This window comes from Oryx dammah, unplaced genomic scaffold, assembly GCF_014754425.2.
Source record: "Oryx dammah isolate SB20612 unplaced genomic scaffold, SCBI_Odam_1.1 HiC_scaffold_28, whole genome shotgun sequence".
NCBI lineage: Eukaryota > Metazoa > Chordata > Mammalia > Artiodactyla > Bovidae > Oryx > Oryx dammah.
In genome coordinates, this window is record NW_024070212.1 from 41,488,488 (window position 1) to 41,505,257 (window position 16,770).

The following is a 16,770-nucleotide window of genomic DNA, read 5'->3' on the forward strand; positions in this document are numbered from 1 at the left end:
TGTAATAATTATAGAAATAAAAGTACATGATAAATGCAATGAACTTGAATCATCCTAAAACCATCCCCCTCCCTGCCCCCTGTCCATGGAAAAACTGTCTTCCATGAAACCTGTCCCTGGTGCCAAAAAGGTTGCGGACGGCATCATGGAGTTTTGTTTTTCGTTTTTAAACCTCTGAAATTATTAGTATCATCCAAGACTCAGATGTTCAGTATTCCTCCTGAAATTACATAAACAAAAGCAAATGGAAAGAACCCAAGTCAAAATTCTATAATAAAACAGCACTCCCTCACAAAAGCATGTAAAATTACAAGAATGTTATTTTAAAACACTGGCACTTTAAGAGAACAATAATCTCAAAAGCCACAAAATTGCCAAATTGTTCCCCAAAGTGCTAAGCAGATAAACATATGACCCTAATGAATGAGCTTGAGTTTTGTAAACAAAAGTAAAATTCAAATAAATCAGATAGTTCATATTGAAATAAAAAATGTCTTTTTCCATCATGTCTATTCAATTTATAAAGGGACAACCCATAATATAGAAAGACAAACCTGACTTTAGATGTGGTATACAATTTTAAAAGTCAGTCTAATTAATTAAAAATACCTTTAACCGAGGATCTCGAGTTTCCTGAACAGTCTGTATTTAGATAAATAGGAGAAGACATTTATAGCCAGCACTTTTTCCCCCAGAGCCTTTGCTGGGACACACAACAAAAAAACAATATGGCAGCCTTGTATTTTAAGCTCACGCTTTTGGGGATACATTCTCAGGTCTTTAACAAGGGAACTGCAAATAAAACTGCCATTACATGGTAATGGGAGTTAAAGAGTCTTCATGTAAAGATTAGAACATACTTTTCTATTAGTCCTTCAAGGACAGACTTTCAAAATGATTCTAATAATCCCATGCTGTGAGTAATCCCATTACTCTTCACTTTGTAAATGTAACTGGGCTATGTGAAATCTGCTATTAACTGGTCAAGACTTAAGTTTCAGTTATGGATGAAAACTGTCTCAATTCAACTTTTATACCCTCATCATGGGTATGCAGGGTGCGTAGACAAAAGCTTTTTATTTATCAGCTAACTATATGAAAGATAAACACTGTAGTAATTCGTGTGATCCAAAATAGGCAAAAGCAAAAGACTAGCTTCCCCTTAAAAAGAAAAATCTTCAGACCTATGAAAAAGACAATACTAATTTTAAAAATTGTGTTTACTTAGAAGAATTCAAAATGTCAACAAAACAGCTGCAATTTTTTCTTTGTCTGTAATTACAGAGTGGTATTCAGTTAACAGAACAACAATTATTCGTATAAGCTGCATCAGAGACAACTGAAGATGAAACACTACCATCCCCATATATACCTAATTTATGCTGTGCACCAACAAGAACCTGGTTCAAATTTCCATGCCTATCTACAACCCCCATACTGCACCAGGCAAGATTAGTGGCTACTGAAAATACCATCAGGACAGGGCTATCTAAAGACACATTTGGTACTGTGTTAACTATACAAAAAAAGACACTGTGCAGTTTAGAAACAAATCTTACACAGCCTTATATTTCAATGTTTTTCTTTAAAAGGAGTGAGTTGTGCACAGGGGGGTTAAACACGCTATAGACAAGAAAAAAAAAAAACTGCACTAGAACCAACTTATTCATCATCATCATTTTCTTCCTCCTCTTCATCTTCCTCATCTTTCTCCTCTTCCTTCTTTTCCTTGCTTTCTTCAGCCTTGATGACTCCCTTTTTGCTGCGTAAGGCTCCCTTTAGTTCGGTATGCAGCAATATCCTTTGCGTACTTTCCTTCAGCTTAGCAGCCTTCTTCTCATAGGGCTGCTTGTCATCTGCAGCAGTGTTATTCCACGTCTCTCCCAGTTTCTTTGCAATAACACCAGTGGAGAGGCAGGCCAGGATGGTCAGGTTTGACTTTTGGACAATACTCAGAACAAAACAAGAAAAAGGCTGAAGGATGCCTCTTGGGTGTACTGGGATCCTTGAACTTCTTTTCTGTTTCCCCTTTAGGAGGGATATAAGTTTTAATTTCTCTTTCATAACAGCCCTTGTCTGCCTTTGCCATGTCTTCAAATGTTCCTTTCTCTGTAGCAGACATGGTCTTCCACCTCTCGGAGCACTTCTTAGAAAACTGAGAAGTTGACTGAAATATCCGGGTGCTTCTTCTTGTGCTCCTTCTGGTAAGTTTGCACAAAGAATGCACATGATGACATTTTGCCTCTTAGGATCTCCTTTGCCCATTTTTAATTATCTTTTCTCGGAGAGACAGAGAGTTGCCAAGTGCCTGTCCAGCTCTCACTTGTTCTGGTACTGTCTCTATCCAGCATAGAGTTTTTGATGATTAAATGAGATAATCCACTTAAACTATTTACAATGAATACCTGGCATATAGTAAGCCCTCAGTGAATGTCAGCTGCAACTAACAGTAATAAATATCAGGCTACAGGAAGCTTTCTTGATAGTTGCTTTCTCAGAAACATACAGTTGACACATAGACTAGCCAAGGATTCTCAAGTTCAGAACTGTTGGCATTTTAGACTCGTAATTCTTTGTTATGGGGGACTGTCCTAAGCATTGTAGGATGTTTGGCAGCATCCCTGACATCTAACCACTATGGAGCACTGTCTCAGTTGTAACATCCAATGTCTCTAGACATTGCTGTGTGTCTCTGGGGCAGGAGAGGGAAGCAAAATCACCTCAGTTTGACAACTACTGTGCTAGAGCAATTAACAGCTGCTATTCAGGGCATTGACGCTCCATCTTTGTCTTATCACTCTTGCCTAAATGTCCCATCAACTATGTCTGCTAGGTAACTCAATGATAAGTAAATCACATACATAAAAGGCTGCCTTAAAATGACTTCCTCCTTTGCTGTTAATTCTGTGAAGACACACAGAGTCTTATTATTTCTGCCTCAGTGGTCTCAGTATCCAGCACACAGTGGACAATGAATGAACGATTAATGAATTATGAATATACCCTTGTGCTTTTTTGTTTTATTAAACAACTCAGAGCAGCGCTCAGGTTTCCTCACCCTTGACTCCAGTCAAAACACGAAGGAGTTAAACACTGAGCACACCCTGAAAACACTCACATACCATGAGGAAACAGGATAAGCTGAGCCAAGCCAGGTAAGCAGGAGCAGGAGAGGGCAGGAACACCCTTGCCACAGAGCTTCAGGGCATGGAGTCAAATTGAACATCAGCCCATCTCCGGAAAAGAGCACCAAGGGTCAAGCTGGAGAAGAGGGTCCAAGTAGGTCAGCGAGCAAAAGACTTGCAGCAAGTCCTGAGATGAGAGGGTTGAACCAGTGTAGTTACAGAGCAGAGCAAGGAACAGAAGCTCAGAATAATTATCTGAGAAATCCCATGGACAGGTGGAAGTGTATTTGGCTGGATGTGAACATGTTTCAGACAACCTGTGACAGGGTCACTTCAGTTCAGCTCCGTTCAATCGGTCAGTCATGTCCAACTCTTTGCGACCCCATGGACTACACCATGCCAGGCTTCCCTGTCCTTCACCAACTCCCAGAGCTTGCTCAAACTCATGTCCATCGAGTCAGTGATGCCATCCAACCATCTCATCCTCTGTCTTCGCTTTCTCCTCCTGCCTTCAATCTTTACCAGCATCAGGGTTTTTTCAAATGAGTTAGTTCTTTGCATTGGGTGGCCAAAGTATTGGAGCTTCAGCTTCAGCATCAGTCCTTCCAATGAATATTCAGGACTGATTTTCTTTAAGATTGGCTGCTTTGATCTCCTTGCAGTCCAAGGAACTCTCAAGAGTCTTCTCCAATACCACAGTTAAAGCATCAATTCTTCAGCGCTCAGCTTTCTTTATACTCCAACTCTCACATCCATACATGACTACTGGAAAAACCATAGCTTTGACTGTATGGACCTTTGCTGGTAAAGAAATGTCTTTGCTTTTTAATATGCTGTCTAGATTGGTCAGAGTTTTTATTCCAAGGAGCAAGAGTCTTTTAATTTCATGGCTGCAGTCATCATCTGCAGTGACTTTGGAGCCCAAGAAAATAAAGTCTGTCACTGTTTCTATTGTTTCCCTATCTATTTGCCATGAAGTGATGGGACTAGATGCCATGATCTTCATTTTATGAATGTTGAATTTTAAGCCAACTTTTTCACTCTCCTCTTTCGCTTTCATGAAGAGGCTCTTTTCATCAAGGGTCACTTAGGGTCTGAAAATGAAATGAAGCCCAGATTCTGTCGTCCATGGTTCCAGGTCCCCCTGCCAGCTTCATGTCCAGTACAGTTTTAATCCATATATTCTCTCTTTAGGTCAATAATAAACATGCTGAAAAAAACTTTTCCTTAGAAACTATTATTTCCCCAGTGGCCCATTAAATAAAGGTGTTTAATTCTGTAAAGAACAACTTAAATATGCTATTGAGTAACAACATGTATCACAAAGTTCAGCAAACAGAATTTTCAAGTGAAATCACTTCAATTATTTTCATATGAACCCCCAAAGTGATGCAATACAATTGCATGGTATTTCTGAAGTACACAATGAGGATTCTTAAATCCCTGGTTATTTGTTACTGAGATATAAACTAGTAAACAAAGACACAGTTCTCTCAAGTCATGTCAGATATATCTACTGTCCCTTCCTTGCCCAGTGCTCCATTTTAATTCAGCTAAAATTTATGTTTTCGTTGGTTCTGTGTCCTTTCTTTTCAAGGGTATGTGGATTTGGATGTGATAATAAAAGCTTATAATCCAGGTGAGAAACTTCTTCTAGGGTCATATGTAGGAAAAGCTATATACTTCCTTTACGGAAACAGTGGGTTTTGGGGAGGAGATGAGATGGGGAGGGGACAGGGAATAACTAGTAACATGTTATGTCTCCTTTATCACTTTCGCCAGGAATCCTAGACCATACTTGAAAGAAACTCAGTTCTAGTGGTTCATTTGTGTTCTGCTTTTATACCTGTGGACAACTTTCTATTCAAGTTTTTATTTCTCTGAGCCTGATTTTTAATTTATTCATAGCTCACCACTTTATGGTATGTGTTTATTACAAGTCTCCAAAGATATTTTGTGAAATGAGGCAAAACATGAATAAAAATTAAGCAATGATCAAAATTTTATATTATGTAAATGACACTGTAAAATGAGAGACAAGGTTAGCCTTAGTAATTATCAAATATAAATGAAAGGCAAGAATGTTAGACAGCATACAACATCTGTTTTTAGCATTGAGTTTTTCTTATTTTTTTTAGGATTTCTGATAAAAATGCAGAAATGCAGAACCCTCTTGGAGGGTTAAATGCCTTAAGGCATTATCAGTAAGTTAGCAGCTTATTGAAGACTAGCTAATATGTGCACAGGATTTTATACAGGAGCAGGTCCACCAGGAAAAAAATATAGAAAGGGTAGGTAAGACAGGATCAACCTCACTTCCTCATTTTTAAATGGTGCTACTGCAGTCACAAGGATCCACCTGGAAACACTTTATAGTTTTTGTGCTGTTGCTAAACACATCAATCATAGTGACTGCCCCACCCATTGCCCTCCTGAAGGGGCAACCCTGGGACCCACGCTTTACCCCATGAAGAGTTAGCCCTGACCAGAAGACAGTCAACTCTGACTCCCATCCTAGCCTATGATAAATACAAAAGACTTGCTATTTAGCCTAATTCAGTGGCAGAAAACTAAACACAGGGGGTTACTTCCATAATTATCTTGCTTCTCCCAACATTTTCTCTCATTAAATTAGAATGGTCAATTCTGAGCTAAACAAAAATCTCTGCTCTTTAATTTTGCTTTCCATTTTTTGGGTAGTTAATATACAAACATGGTTCAGAATTCAAAAAAGACACCCTCCCTCCTGGGCCTAGAGCTTTTTAGTTGCCCAATGAAAGCAACAATATTGTCCGTTTATAGCTAGCCTTCCAGAAATGTTCTATTAATTCATAAAAATTTAAGAGTCTCAGAAGCTTTTTCAGTTTCAGGAAAACTACTGCATTCAATTCACATTCCTAAATTCTATTTCAAAAGACTTGTGAGCTTTGTTGCCTTTCCCATTTTATCACTACTGCAAAAGTTGCTTTAATTTTCTCCCTGACTCTATTAATCTCCCTTCGTCCACATGGCCACCAGAGTAATCTTTACTGTCGTTGTTGTTATTATATTATGAAATATATATATTACAGATATGTACACTATAAATATATTATACATACCAAATGGCATAGATGATATGTGTGTGCTTTTTAGAACAACATGCCACACGCCTACCACCAGCTTGAGTCATAGAATATCAGCAGCACTTTGGAAACCTGCTTTGTGCGTTTTGTTGCCTGTTTGTCTTTCCCTCCCTCTGCCCCAGGGTAATTACTTTTCCGAATACTGAATTCTCCCATTATCTTGAGATTTATTGTATCCCAATAAAGTAAATGAATAGTTTTGCATGGTTTTGAAGTTTTCATAAGGGAATTACATTGGATGTATGTCTCTATGACATGTCAGATATCTTTGTTTTCATCTCTCAAAGTTCCACTGTCTTTTAAGATATCTTGAAAGTGAAAGTGAAAGCTGCTGAGTCGTGTCGGACTCTTTGCGACCCCATGGACTATAGAGTCCATGGAACTCTCCAGGCCAGAATACTGCAGTGGGTAGCCATTCCCTTCTCCAGGGGATCTTCCCAACCTAGGGATTGAACCCAGGTCTACCGCATTGCAGGCAGATTCTTTACCAGCTGAGCCACCAGGGAAGCTTAAGATACTATGTCTCTAATTAGCATTCAACCTTTTCCCTAGCTTTTTGAACATATGGAAAAGAGTCATAATGTTTTAATGTTGTTATGTATAATTTCATTTATCAGTTCTGAGTTTCTACTGATGTATTTTTCCTAGACTTAAAGTTCATATTTTCCTGCAACATTGATTGCCTGGTGATTTCTGATTGGATGGCAAACATTGTTCTTTCCCTCGTTAGGAGCTGGATATTTATATATTCTTGTAATTAGCCTGGAGATTGGTCTAGGCCATAGTTAAGTTAGTAGGAGACAGTTTGGCCCTTTTATACCTGTCTTTCAAGATTGTTGTATGTGTGCTTAGTCACTCAATCATGTCCGACTCTTTGTGACCCCATGGACTACAATCCACCAGGCTCCTCTGTTCATGGAATTCTCCAGGCAAGAATACTGGAGTGGATTGCCATGCCCTCCTCCAGGGGGTCTGCCCAACCCAGGGATCAAACCCAGGTCTCCTACATTGCAGGTGGATTCTTTACTGTCTGAGCCACCAGGGAAGCCCTCAATATTGTTGCTGCTGCTGCTGCTAAGTCGCTTCAGTTGTGTCTGACTCTGTGTGACCCCAGAGACGGCAGCCCACCAGGCTCCCCCGTCCCTGGGATTCTCCAGGCAAGAACACTGGAGTGGGTTGCCATTTCCTTCTCCAATGCATGAAAGTGAAAAGTGAAAGTGAAGTTGCTTAGTCATGTCCGACTCTTAGCAACCCCATGGACTGCAGCCTACCAGGCTCCTCCATCCATGGGATTTTCCAGGCAAGAGTACTGGAGTGGGGTGCCATTGTTAGGTGGGCCCAATTCAATATTTATTCTAGGGCTAATGATTCCTCACTTCTGAACCACGGCTGTTCTGAGTTCTCTATACAATGTCCTATGAATTATGAGGATTTCCAATTTGGCAGGAGGTGCGGGGGACGAGAATGGGCAGTGGACAGGTACTTTTCATAGCCCCATGTGAACACTAAGTGTCATTTTCTTGGGTGATTCTTTCAAATCTCAGGTACTTTCCTCATGTACATGCAGTCTTCAGCAGCTCTCTGCATATTGGAAGGAAACCCTCTGCAGGTCTCTGGACTGCTCCGTGATGCTCACTCTGTCTCTTCTTCAGAAAACTCTAGTCATCCAGATTACTTGAAGCTCTCAGTTGGTATCCTCAAATCAGAGGGTTCACCAGGCTATACCAGGGTCTTCCCTCTCTCTGCCATGGCTTGAAAACTTTCTCTTGGCAGTCATCTGGGGCAATCACAGGGTTCACTGTTTGTTTTTTCTCTCTCAAAGAACACTATCCTTCATTGTTTGATGTTTAATTTCTTGAAAATTATCATCCCATATATATTTTTTTCACTTTTTATGTCATCTCAGGCAGAATGGTAAATTTACTCCATGTTGGATGCAAGTGGAAGCCAGATAAATTTCATTATATTACATAAATATCCTCAAATTTAAAAGTTGTAAGTCCCTCATACATAAAACTCTTATACAACTAAAAAGTTTTTAAATTTTATAAATTATAATCAAATCCAAAAGAGAATCAGTAACATTAAGGTGATTAATGATGTGATTTGGTTTAAACAAGACATGTTATTAATTGCTCCACCCTAAGTTTGCTTTAGTTTGGTTGTGGTGACTCACCTCTCCCATCAGTTCTCTGTATTTCAACCACTGAAAAATATTCATCTCATTCACCGTCCACTTTGTTAAGTCTACTCCCGCTCTCCTTGGCTTCTATGAGTTATATGTGCAACTGTGGATACTGAAATTTCCTAAAAGTATTTAGTAATAAAATGGATACTCAGATGGCCATCAATATGCTTACCTTAATTTTCAAATAATCACTGAAGTGAGAAAACAAATTCTTTTTTATTTTAAATTATTGTGTAGAACATGCAGTTTGATATGCACTGATTCAATGCAAGACAATAAAGCTTCTATCAAGTTGGTAGCCCCACTGAAAAGACTAATGATGTATTTGAGCCAAGAAAATTCTTCCAAGATAATCTCTACTTTATGTAAGGTGATTGATAATAAGGAGAACCAGGGACTGAAGTTACAATGAGCTAAAAAAATACCTGCAAGAGAAAGGTGGGGGAACTCTATGAGAATAACCAAAATACCTGCTAGAAAAAAGCACAGGGTATAAAAGTGAGCGTGACAGCAGATCAACTACGAAGGAGGAAAATAAGAAAAACTCAAGAGGAAGAAGCCAAAGAGTATCACTGATAGAAAACAAACAAACAAGAGACAGGGGAAAACAGATTATCTAGGGTGTTTATGGATAATACAGGAGTGACAGAAAAAGCAGCATCTCCAGGGCAGGAAAGAAGCTACACCAGCCAAACTGACAAAGGAAAGTCAGTGCAGCTTTTAGCAAAAGCCAGAGTACAGATCTAAACCACATACAGAATGCAACCAAGTTCATTCACAGGAGGCAAGGTTGAGTTTTTCAACCCTGCCTTGAACCAGCCTCTCTGGAAAAGTAAGTGACTTGCATCCCTCATACGACAAGAATTCAGCAAGACAGCAAAAGAGAACACTATATGGTGCTTCCTTTCTGCAGAGACTTGAGCTCAGTTTTAAAGTCTTGTTTGTGGTTCTCTGTATCTGCTTCTGGTTTCCTGAGTGCTCCCCTGGTTTGACCTATAACTTCCCCACGACCCTGGACTCTCACGAAATTTTTCCCACTGGGGACTTTTCTAAATTTTGCTTCACTCTGGCCTTTTCACTGGTTTTCTTGGACCTGGTGACTCAAGATGGTAAAGAATTCGCCTGCAATGCAGGAGACCCAGGTTTGATCCCTGGGTCAGGAAGATCTTCTGGAGAAGGAATGGCTACCCACTCCAGTATTCCACCTGGAGAATTCCATGGACAGAAAAACCTGGTGGGCTACAAACCATGGGGTCGCAGAGTCGGACATGTTGACAGATTAACACTTTCATTCTGGCCTTTTCATTGGCTTTCTCGAACCTGGTTTATTTTGTTTCTCCTTGATTCAGTGATGCCACCTGCTACCCCCCCAGGGTGAGGCAAAGTCCTCCAGGAAACAGAAAGACTCTGATTATGGAAAAGGGAGAAAGAGCCATCAGAGTAATTATACTCCCAGTCGTGAAGTCCCCATAGAGACCTAAGAGATGGGTGGAATGCCAAGATCTGTTTAGTTGTTTGGCAAGTATGCATATCTAGGCGATCTAATAACTATGTAAACCAACTGAATGTTATCAAGTGCACTTGAAAAGTCTCAACTAAAGAGTGCTCGTGCCTCAGAACCCCCACTACGCAGCAGGGGTCAGCTGTCTACATGGACCTAGACAATGCATTGGAGTGGACAAGTGGGTGCCAGGAAAATGAGAGAAAATGGGGAAAGGCAGGATTCTGGGCTCCTGGTTTTTGGTTGGGAAATCTTTCCCTTTTGTATTGTCCGGTGGTGACAGAGAGTGGGGAGAAACCTGAGACACATCAGGAATGAAATGAGACACCATGCCCTATTTTAGCTCAAAGGCTCCTGAGGAATCCAGCGTCATCCACTTTCCACACACTCCACTTTGGAGGTGGTAACGTCAGGCTCAGTGTGACAGAACTCCAAGTTCTCTTCACTGGACACTCTTTCATGACAGAGAGTCTACTGAGGGCATAGCACTTAGGTGGTAGGTCCAAAGATTGCCTGTAATTCAGGAGACCTTATAGCTTCACCATGTAGTCTCATTTCACCTGAAGAAATCACTGCCTTATTCTTCATTTTTATTTAAGAATATACTAATTACTTAGAAATAAAATTTTGCCCAAGAAAGCAGAAATAGTTTAATGGCTTTTATCTCTATATTGTCATTTTTTGTTCTCTTCAAGTATCTGAATGTTTCCACTTAGTTTATAATAAAAATAGGATCCTAGTAAAATATACAAAGAATTTTAAAACTGGAAAGACCATCAGACTCTAGTGCTCTTTATTTTTATAAAAGAACCCAAGTCTAGAATGATTAAATATTTCAATAGAAGTCATACCCTGTAAAAGCTCAAAAATAGTATTCCTGTGAAAAATCCAAGGCTCTAAAGACTTAGTTAATTCACCTAAAGTCAAAAACTAACAAATGATGACACTCATACTCAAATTCATATGTCTCCACTGACTTTGGAGACAGCTGTGATACGGTTGTGAAAAGAGCAATCGGACACCAGTTCCCGTTATGCTGTGCAGCCTTTCTCATGCAGATAGAGAACTATTTTGCATACCTAGATTGGTAATGTGAGTGCAATGATGTGCCACATTTTGAATCAATGCTAAGCAAAGGCAAAAAGGATTTGGGGTTGTCTACTTGTGTTTCTGGAATCTGTTCTTACTGTAAACAGAATAATAACTTGCACCTGTTTATTCCCCCACAGTCTTAAATTTAATTCTTCTTAGCTATCCCTCAGCCCTGCAGCTTCCTGGAGCAGTCTTTCTTTAAGGATGTTATGTGGACCACCTCAATAAGGATCATGCGCTTGAGCTCCTTTTTAACATATACAGATTCCTGCGTCCCACCCAGAATTACCCCATATTTCTAGGATGGAGGGGTGGATTGGGAGTTGTCATCTTTTTAAGTCTCCCTGGAGGCTTATGTACACTGAAATTTGAGTCACTGAGGTAATACAGAAATGTCATTGACTGAGACTGTAACAGTTTGCCTGAAAATAATAGAACTGAAATCACGATTAGAACAGAGTTGCCTCCAGGAAAATCTTTCCTTAGTTACAAAGCTGAACTTTTTCAAGAATGCAATTTAAAAACTATCTTGAATTGCCTTCAGAATCTATTTTATGGATTACTGCAGATACACAATAATCTGGAAAATACTGAAAAGTGGAAAGAATCAGCAATTCCCACTAGACAGCTACTTTTAATATTTTGATATATTATCTTTTTTCTTTTCAAGAAAGCAGCCTTTTTGTAACTTTGAGGATGACTTAAAAATGAACTCTTTAGTCAAAAACAATATTTTGTCAAACCTCCTTTAGTAAAGGATAGTCACACTGGCAGAACTGGTAGGGTCAGAGTAAAGGGACAAAGTAGGTGATTAAATAGTTAATCCCACTAGGGGCCTGTAGGTAGAAAAAATATGGGAGACCCCTTTAAGTTAATGACTTCTCAAGAAAACAGGTTTGCTTAACCACAAAATCAGGCACACTTGCTTAGCAACAAAATCACATCACAGCAGCACAGGACACGCCCTAAAACAATAGTGGCATAAGACCTACACCCCGCCCAGTGAGCTCAGTAGTTAATGATCTCTAGAACATGCTTTCTGCACACATAAAAACAGTAATTTGTGGACCTAGCTTAACCATGTAGAGACAAGTTCCTCTCCTGCTCAACCTGGAGGAGGAACCAATGATAGAAGCATGATGTCTGCCCAAGAGAGATAAAAGTTTTCCCCCTCCCCACTTTTTCTTTTGATTATAAAACTGTAGCCAAGTAAGTTCTCAGAGCGTGGCGTTTCTCACCTGCCCGCTTTGTAAACCTCACAAAAGGCCTGTTCTAATAAATCACTTCTTGCAATGGCACCCCACTCCAGTACTCTTGCCTGGAAAATCCATGGACAGAGGAGGCTGGTGGGCTGCAGTCCATGGGGTCGCGAAGAGTCAGACACGACTGAGCGACTTAACTTTCACTTTTCTCTTTCATGCATTGGAGAAGGAAATGGCAGCCCACTCTAGTGTTCTTGCCTGGAGAATCCCAGGGACGGTGGAGCCTGGTAGGCTGCCGTCTATGGGGTCGCACAGAGTCAGACACGACTGAAGCGACTTAGCAGCAGCAGTAGCATTATCTATCATTTTACCTCTTGCTGAATTCTTTTCTGCACTGAGACATAAAGAACCATGATACTGAAGCTCTTCAGAGCCCTGGGAAACACATTTCAGAACCATGTGGTCAGGGATGATAAATCTATATCCTGACTGACATTTTTCCAGGGAGGACAAACTGCTGCCCCCTGCATTATGATCAACCTGTCATGAAGCTGTCATCAATCTGTCTTCTGATCTTTAGAGAAAAGCACTGTGTAAAGGGCCCAGCATCAGTCTCTACTGTTGGCAGGTTATGCACTCAGCCAGACCAGCCTTGATGGGGTTAACACCACGTTGCTGGGCCCACCCATAAACTTTGCTCCCACCACTGTGGCTGGTGAGCAAGCACTGAAGTAACCGAAGAAAGAGGCTGACATTCAGAGTGGGTCATTTTGTCCACCTTTTTATTTAAAGTCTCTGCTACATGGATGCTATTTGCTGAGTAATGTGTGACATAAAACTTTTTCACACTCTGTATTCATTCTGAAAGTTTCATCTACATAACTCTTTCTCCATCCTCTTTGTCAGCAATCTGCCAAAACTTTTTTCTGGTTCTACACCGTGTAAACAAACTGCCAGTCACTGTCCATGAATTGGTGTATCTGCACTTTTGACCCTCTCTCAACCCAGACACAAACCTATTTCTCAAAGTTCTACCCACTGAGAGGATTTTCCATCACAACTGTCTTGCAGGGCCACCTCGGAATAGGTTATAATGCTGCAGCCATCTGCTGCCAGTTAATGGCAACACATTGTGAAAACCATCTATAAACTAGGCCTTATCTTTTTTTTCTTCTTCAGTCAAATGCTTCTGTCTTCAGGAGCTGCTAGGACTTCATCTTATTTATACCATTTCCACTTGATGGTGGATTGCTGATGCCTTCAACCAACCTTGTATCTTGGTGGATAAGAAAACATCTAGTTCATCACTGGAAGTTCAGGTCATAAAGTCTTAGATGTCCTAAATCAGAAGCTCAGTCTCTACCAGGATCCAGTAGCAAACCAAGACCTGTTTCTGAAAAGAACAGTTATCTATTCCAAAACCCTAGTGCTCTGTGGTTTTGCTAGTATGACTGTTGCAGCCAGTCTCTAAAACTGTTCCCAATGATCCTCACCTCCTATTACTTAGGCCCTTAATCCCATCCCCTTGGGGATGAGCTAGACTGCATGCACGCATGCTCAGTCGCTTCAGTCGTGTCTGACTCTTTGCAACCTCATGGACTGCAGCCCACCAGGTTCCTCTGTCCATGGACTTCCCAGGCAAGAGCACTGGAGTGGGGTGCCATTCCCTTCTCCAGGGGGTCTTCCTGACCCAGGGACTGAACCTGGCTCCCCTACATCTCCTGCACTGGCAGATGGATTCTTTACTTCTGAGCCACTGGGGAAGCCCATGAGCTACACTGGTGGCTTGCTAATTAATATGCAGAAGTGATTGGGATAGCATGGTGAGATCAGGTTATAAAAAGACTGTGGCTTCCATTTTTAGGCCAATGTCTGTCTCTCTCTTCTCATACGAGGGAAACCAAGCAAGCTGTCTTGCTGTGAGAAGCCCTATGGAAAGGCCCACAGTTTATCAGCCTAGAAGGAACGGAATGAAGCGTGCTAACAACTATGAGTGAAGTTGGAAGTGGATCCTTCAACTCTAGCCAAGTCTTAAAATGACTGTTGCTCCACCCAGTAGCTTGGCTTGATCATAACTTCAGGAAATGCTATGAGCCAGGCTTCCCAGGTGGCTCAGTGGTAAAGAATCTGCCTACCAGTGCAGGAGACTCAGGAGAGGCAAGTTCAATTCCTGGGTTGGGAAGATCCCCTGGAGGAGGAAATGGCACCCCACTGCAGTATTCTTGCCTGGAAAATCCCATGGACAGAGGAGCCTGGCGGGCTGCACTCCATGGGGTCACAAAGAGTCAGACACGAATGGGCATGCAGGCACAGAATCACCAGCTAAGCTGGTCCTGTACTCCCGACCAACAGGAATTGTGAAAAATAAATATTTGTTGTTTTAAGCTGCAATTTTTTGACGCAATCTACTATGTCATAACAGACAGATATAATGATTATCTATGGGTTGTTCTCCACAATATTGCCTCTGAACAAGGAACTCATTTCTTAGCTAAAAAAGTGTGCCAATGAGCTCATGCCCACTGAGTTTACTGATTCTGTCAGGTTAAGACATCCTCAGAAGTAGCAGAACTGATAAAAGAGCCCAGTGAATAATCAGTCAGAGCACCTGTTAGGGAACAACGCAATGAAAGGTTAGGGCTCTGCTCTGTAGGATGTGGGCTATTCTTGGGATCTGAAACTAATATAGGGTACTCTTCTCTTCCATAGTGAGAATACATTAAATAAGGGGTAGATCTGGGAGAGCATCCTCCACTACAATAGTTCATTACAATCCCCCCAAATTTTGTTTTCCATCTTTCCAAGTTTGATTGTTCTTGGTTTTAGAGGCTTTAATTTAAGGCAGCATGCTCCCACCAGAGATCACAACACTAGCTCCAGTGAACTGGAAGATAAGACTTCCACTGGCTAAGTTGAACTTCTCATGCTACTGAAATAACAAAGAAGAGATCATTGTTTTTCCTGGGGCAATTGCTCCCAACCAGTAAGGGTAAACCAAGTGTCTGCTATAAGACTCTGTCTGGAGCCCAAGGCATTCTCTGAGTTCTCTCAAACATGGCTGTACAAATTAAGGCAAAACTATAACAACATATTAAAGATAGACCCTAAGAACACATTTAGGGTACTGACAGATTTTCCAATGTTTTTAAATTATACTGTGCAATGATATGAAAATACAAAAAAACATGTGGATTTACCTCCTGAAATAATGTTATATTAGAATACTCTTTATATATAGTAAGAATAAAGCATTATTTGTCCATATTAAAAAAATAAAAAAACACAGACCACTAAAATTCAGATCCTTTGGGAGTAAAGATTTGGATTGCCTCCACCATGAAAAGAATCCTGACTGACTGTGGTGCCAGTTGAGGGCAAAGGAAACAGAGAATTCAGAGCAGATAATGAGTGCACATGACTGCAGCAGCTATGCAGATCTCCCTTTCTTGTTATGTACACACTGATATATATTTACTTATTTTTTCCTTCCCTATTATTGTCCCTCTTTATTTTCTGTAAGGGCTTTTATTGGTGATTAACTTTACAATTTAATCTGCATGTTACAGAGTATTTACTTAGTTGGGATTGAGTAGAATAGCTTTTGAACTGTGGTGTTGGAGAAGACTCTTGAGAGGCCCTTAGACTGCAAGGAGATCCAACCAGTCCATTCTATAGGAAATCAGTCCTGAATATTAATTGAAAGGACTGATGCTGAAGCTGAAACTTCAATACTCTGGCCACCTGATGCAAAGAACCAACTCACTGGCAAAGACCCTGATGCTGGGAAAGACTGAAGGTGGGAGAAGGCGGGGAAGAGGATGAGATGGTTGGATGGCATCACTGACACGATGGACGTGAGTTTGTGTACACTCCGGGAGTTGGTGATGGACAGGGAAGCCTGGCGTGCTGCAGTCCATGGGGTCACCTAGTCGGACACGACTGAGCGACTGAACTGACTGACTGAACTGAGTAGGGCTGATAATAACATCATCCAGAAATAGTTATGGTGACTACTGGGACTTTAGGTGTCTTTTAAAATTTAGTTGTTTTTAGCTATGCTGCGTCTTTGCTGCTGTGCAGGCTTTTCTCTAGTTGCGGCAAATGGGGACTATATAGTTGAGGTGCACAGGCTTCTCACTGTGTGGCTTCTCCTGATGCGTAGCACAGGCTCTAGAGCACGGGAGCTTCAGGAGCTGCAGCTCCCAGGTGGTGTAGGGCACAGACTCAATAGTTGTGCAGCACAGGCTTAGTTGGGGTTCCCAGGTGGTACTAGTGGTAAAGAACCCACCTGCCAATGCAGGAGACACAGGTTCGATCCCTGGCTTGAGAAGATCCCCTGGAGGAAGGCATGGCAACCCACTCCAGTATTCTTGCCTGGAGAATCCCATGGACAGAGGAGCCTGGCGGGTTACAGCCCACAGTCACAAAAAGTCAGACATTACTGAAGCGACTCAGCTCGTAGGCATAGGCTTAGCTGCTCCATGGCATGTGGCATCTTCCCCAAACAGGGATCAAATCCAATGTCTCCTGCATTGGC

At 41.1% G+C, this 16,770-nt stretch overlaps 1 pseudogene; it reads right to left on the bottom strand.

Moving 5' to 3' along the window:
* Nucleotides 1-1,276: 1,276 nt before the first annotated feature.
* LOC120856800 lies at nt 1,277-2,265 on the bottom strand (annotated as a pseudogene).
* Between the last annotated feature and the right edge of the window lie 14,505 nt (nt 2,266-16,770).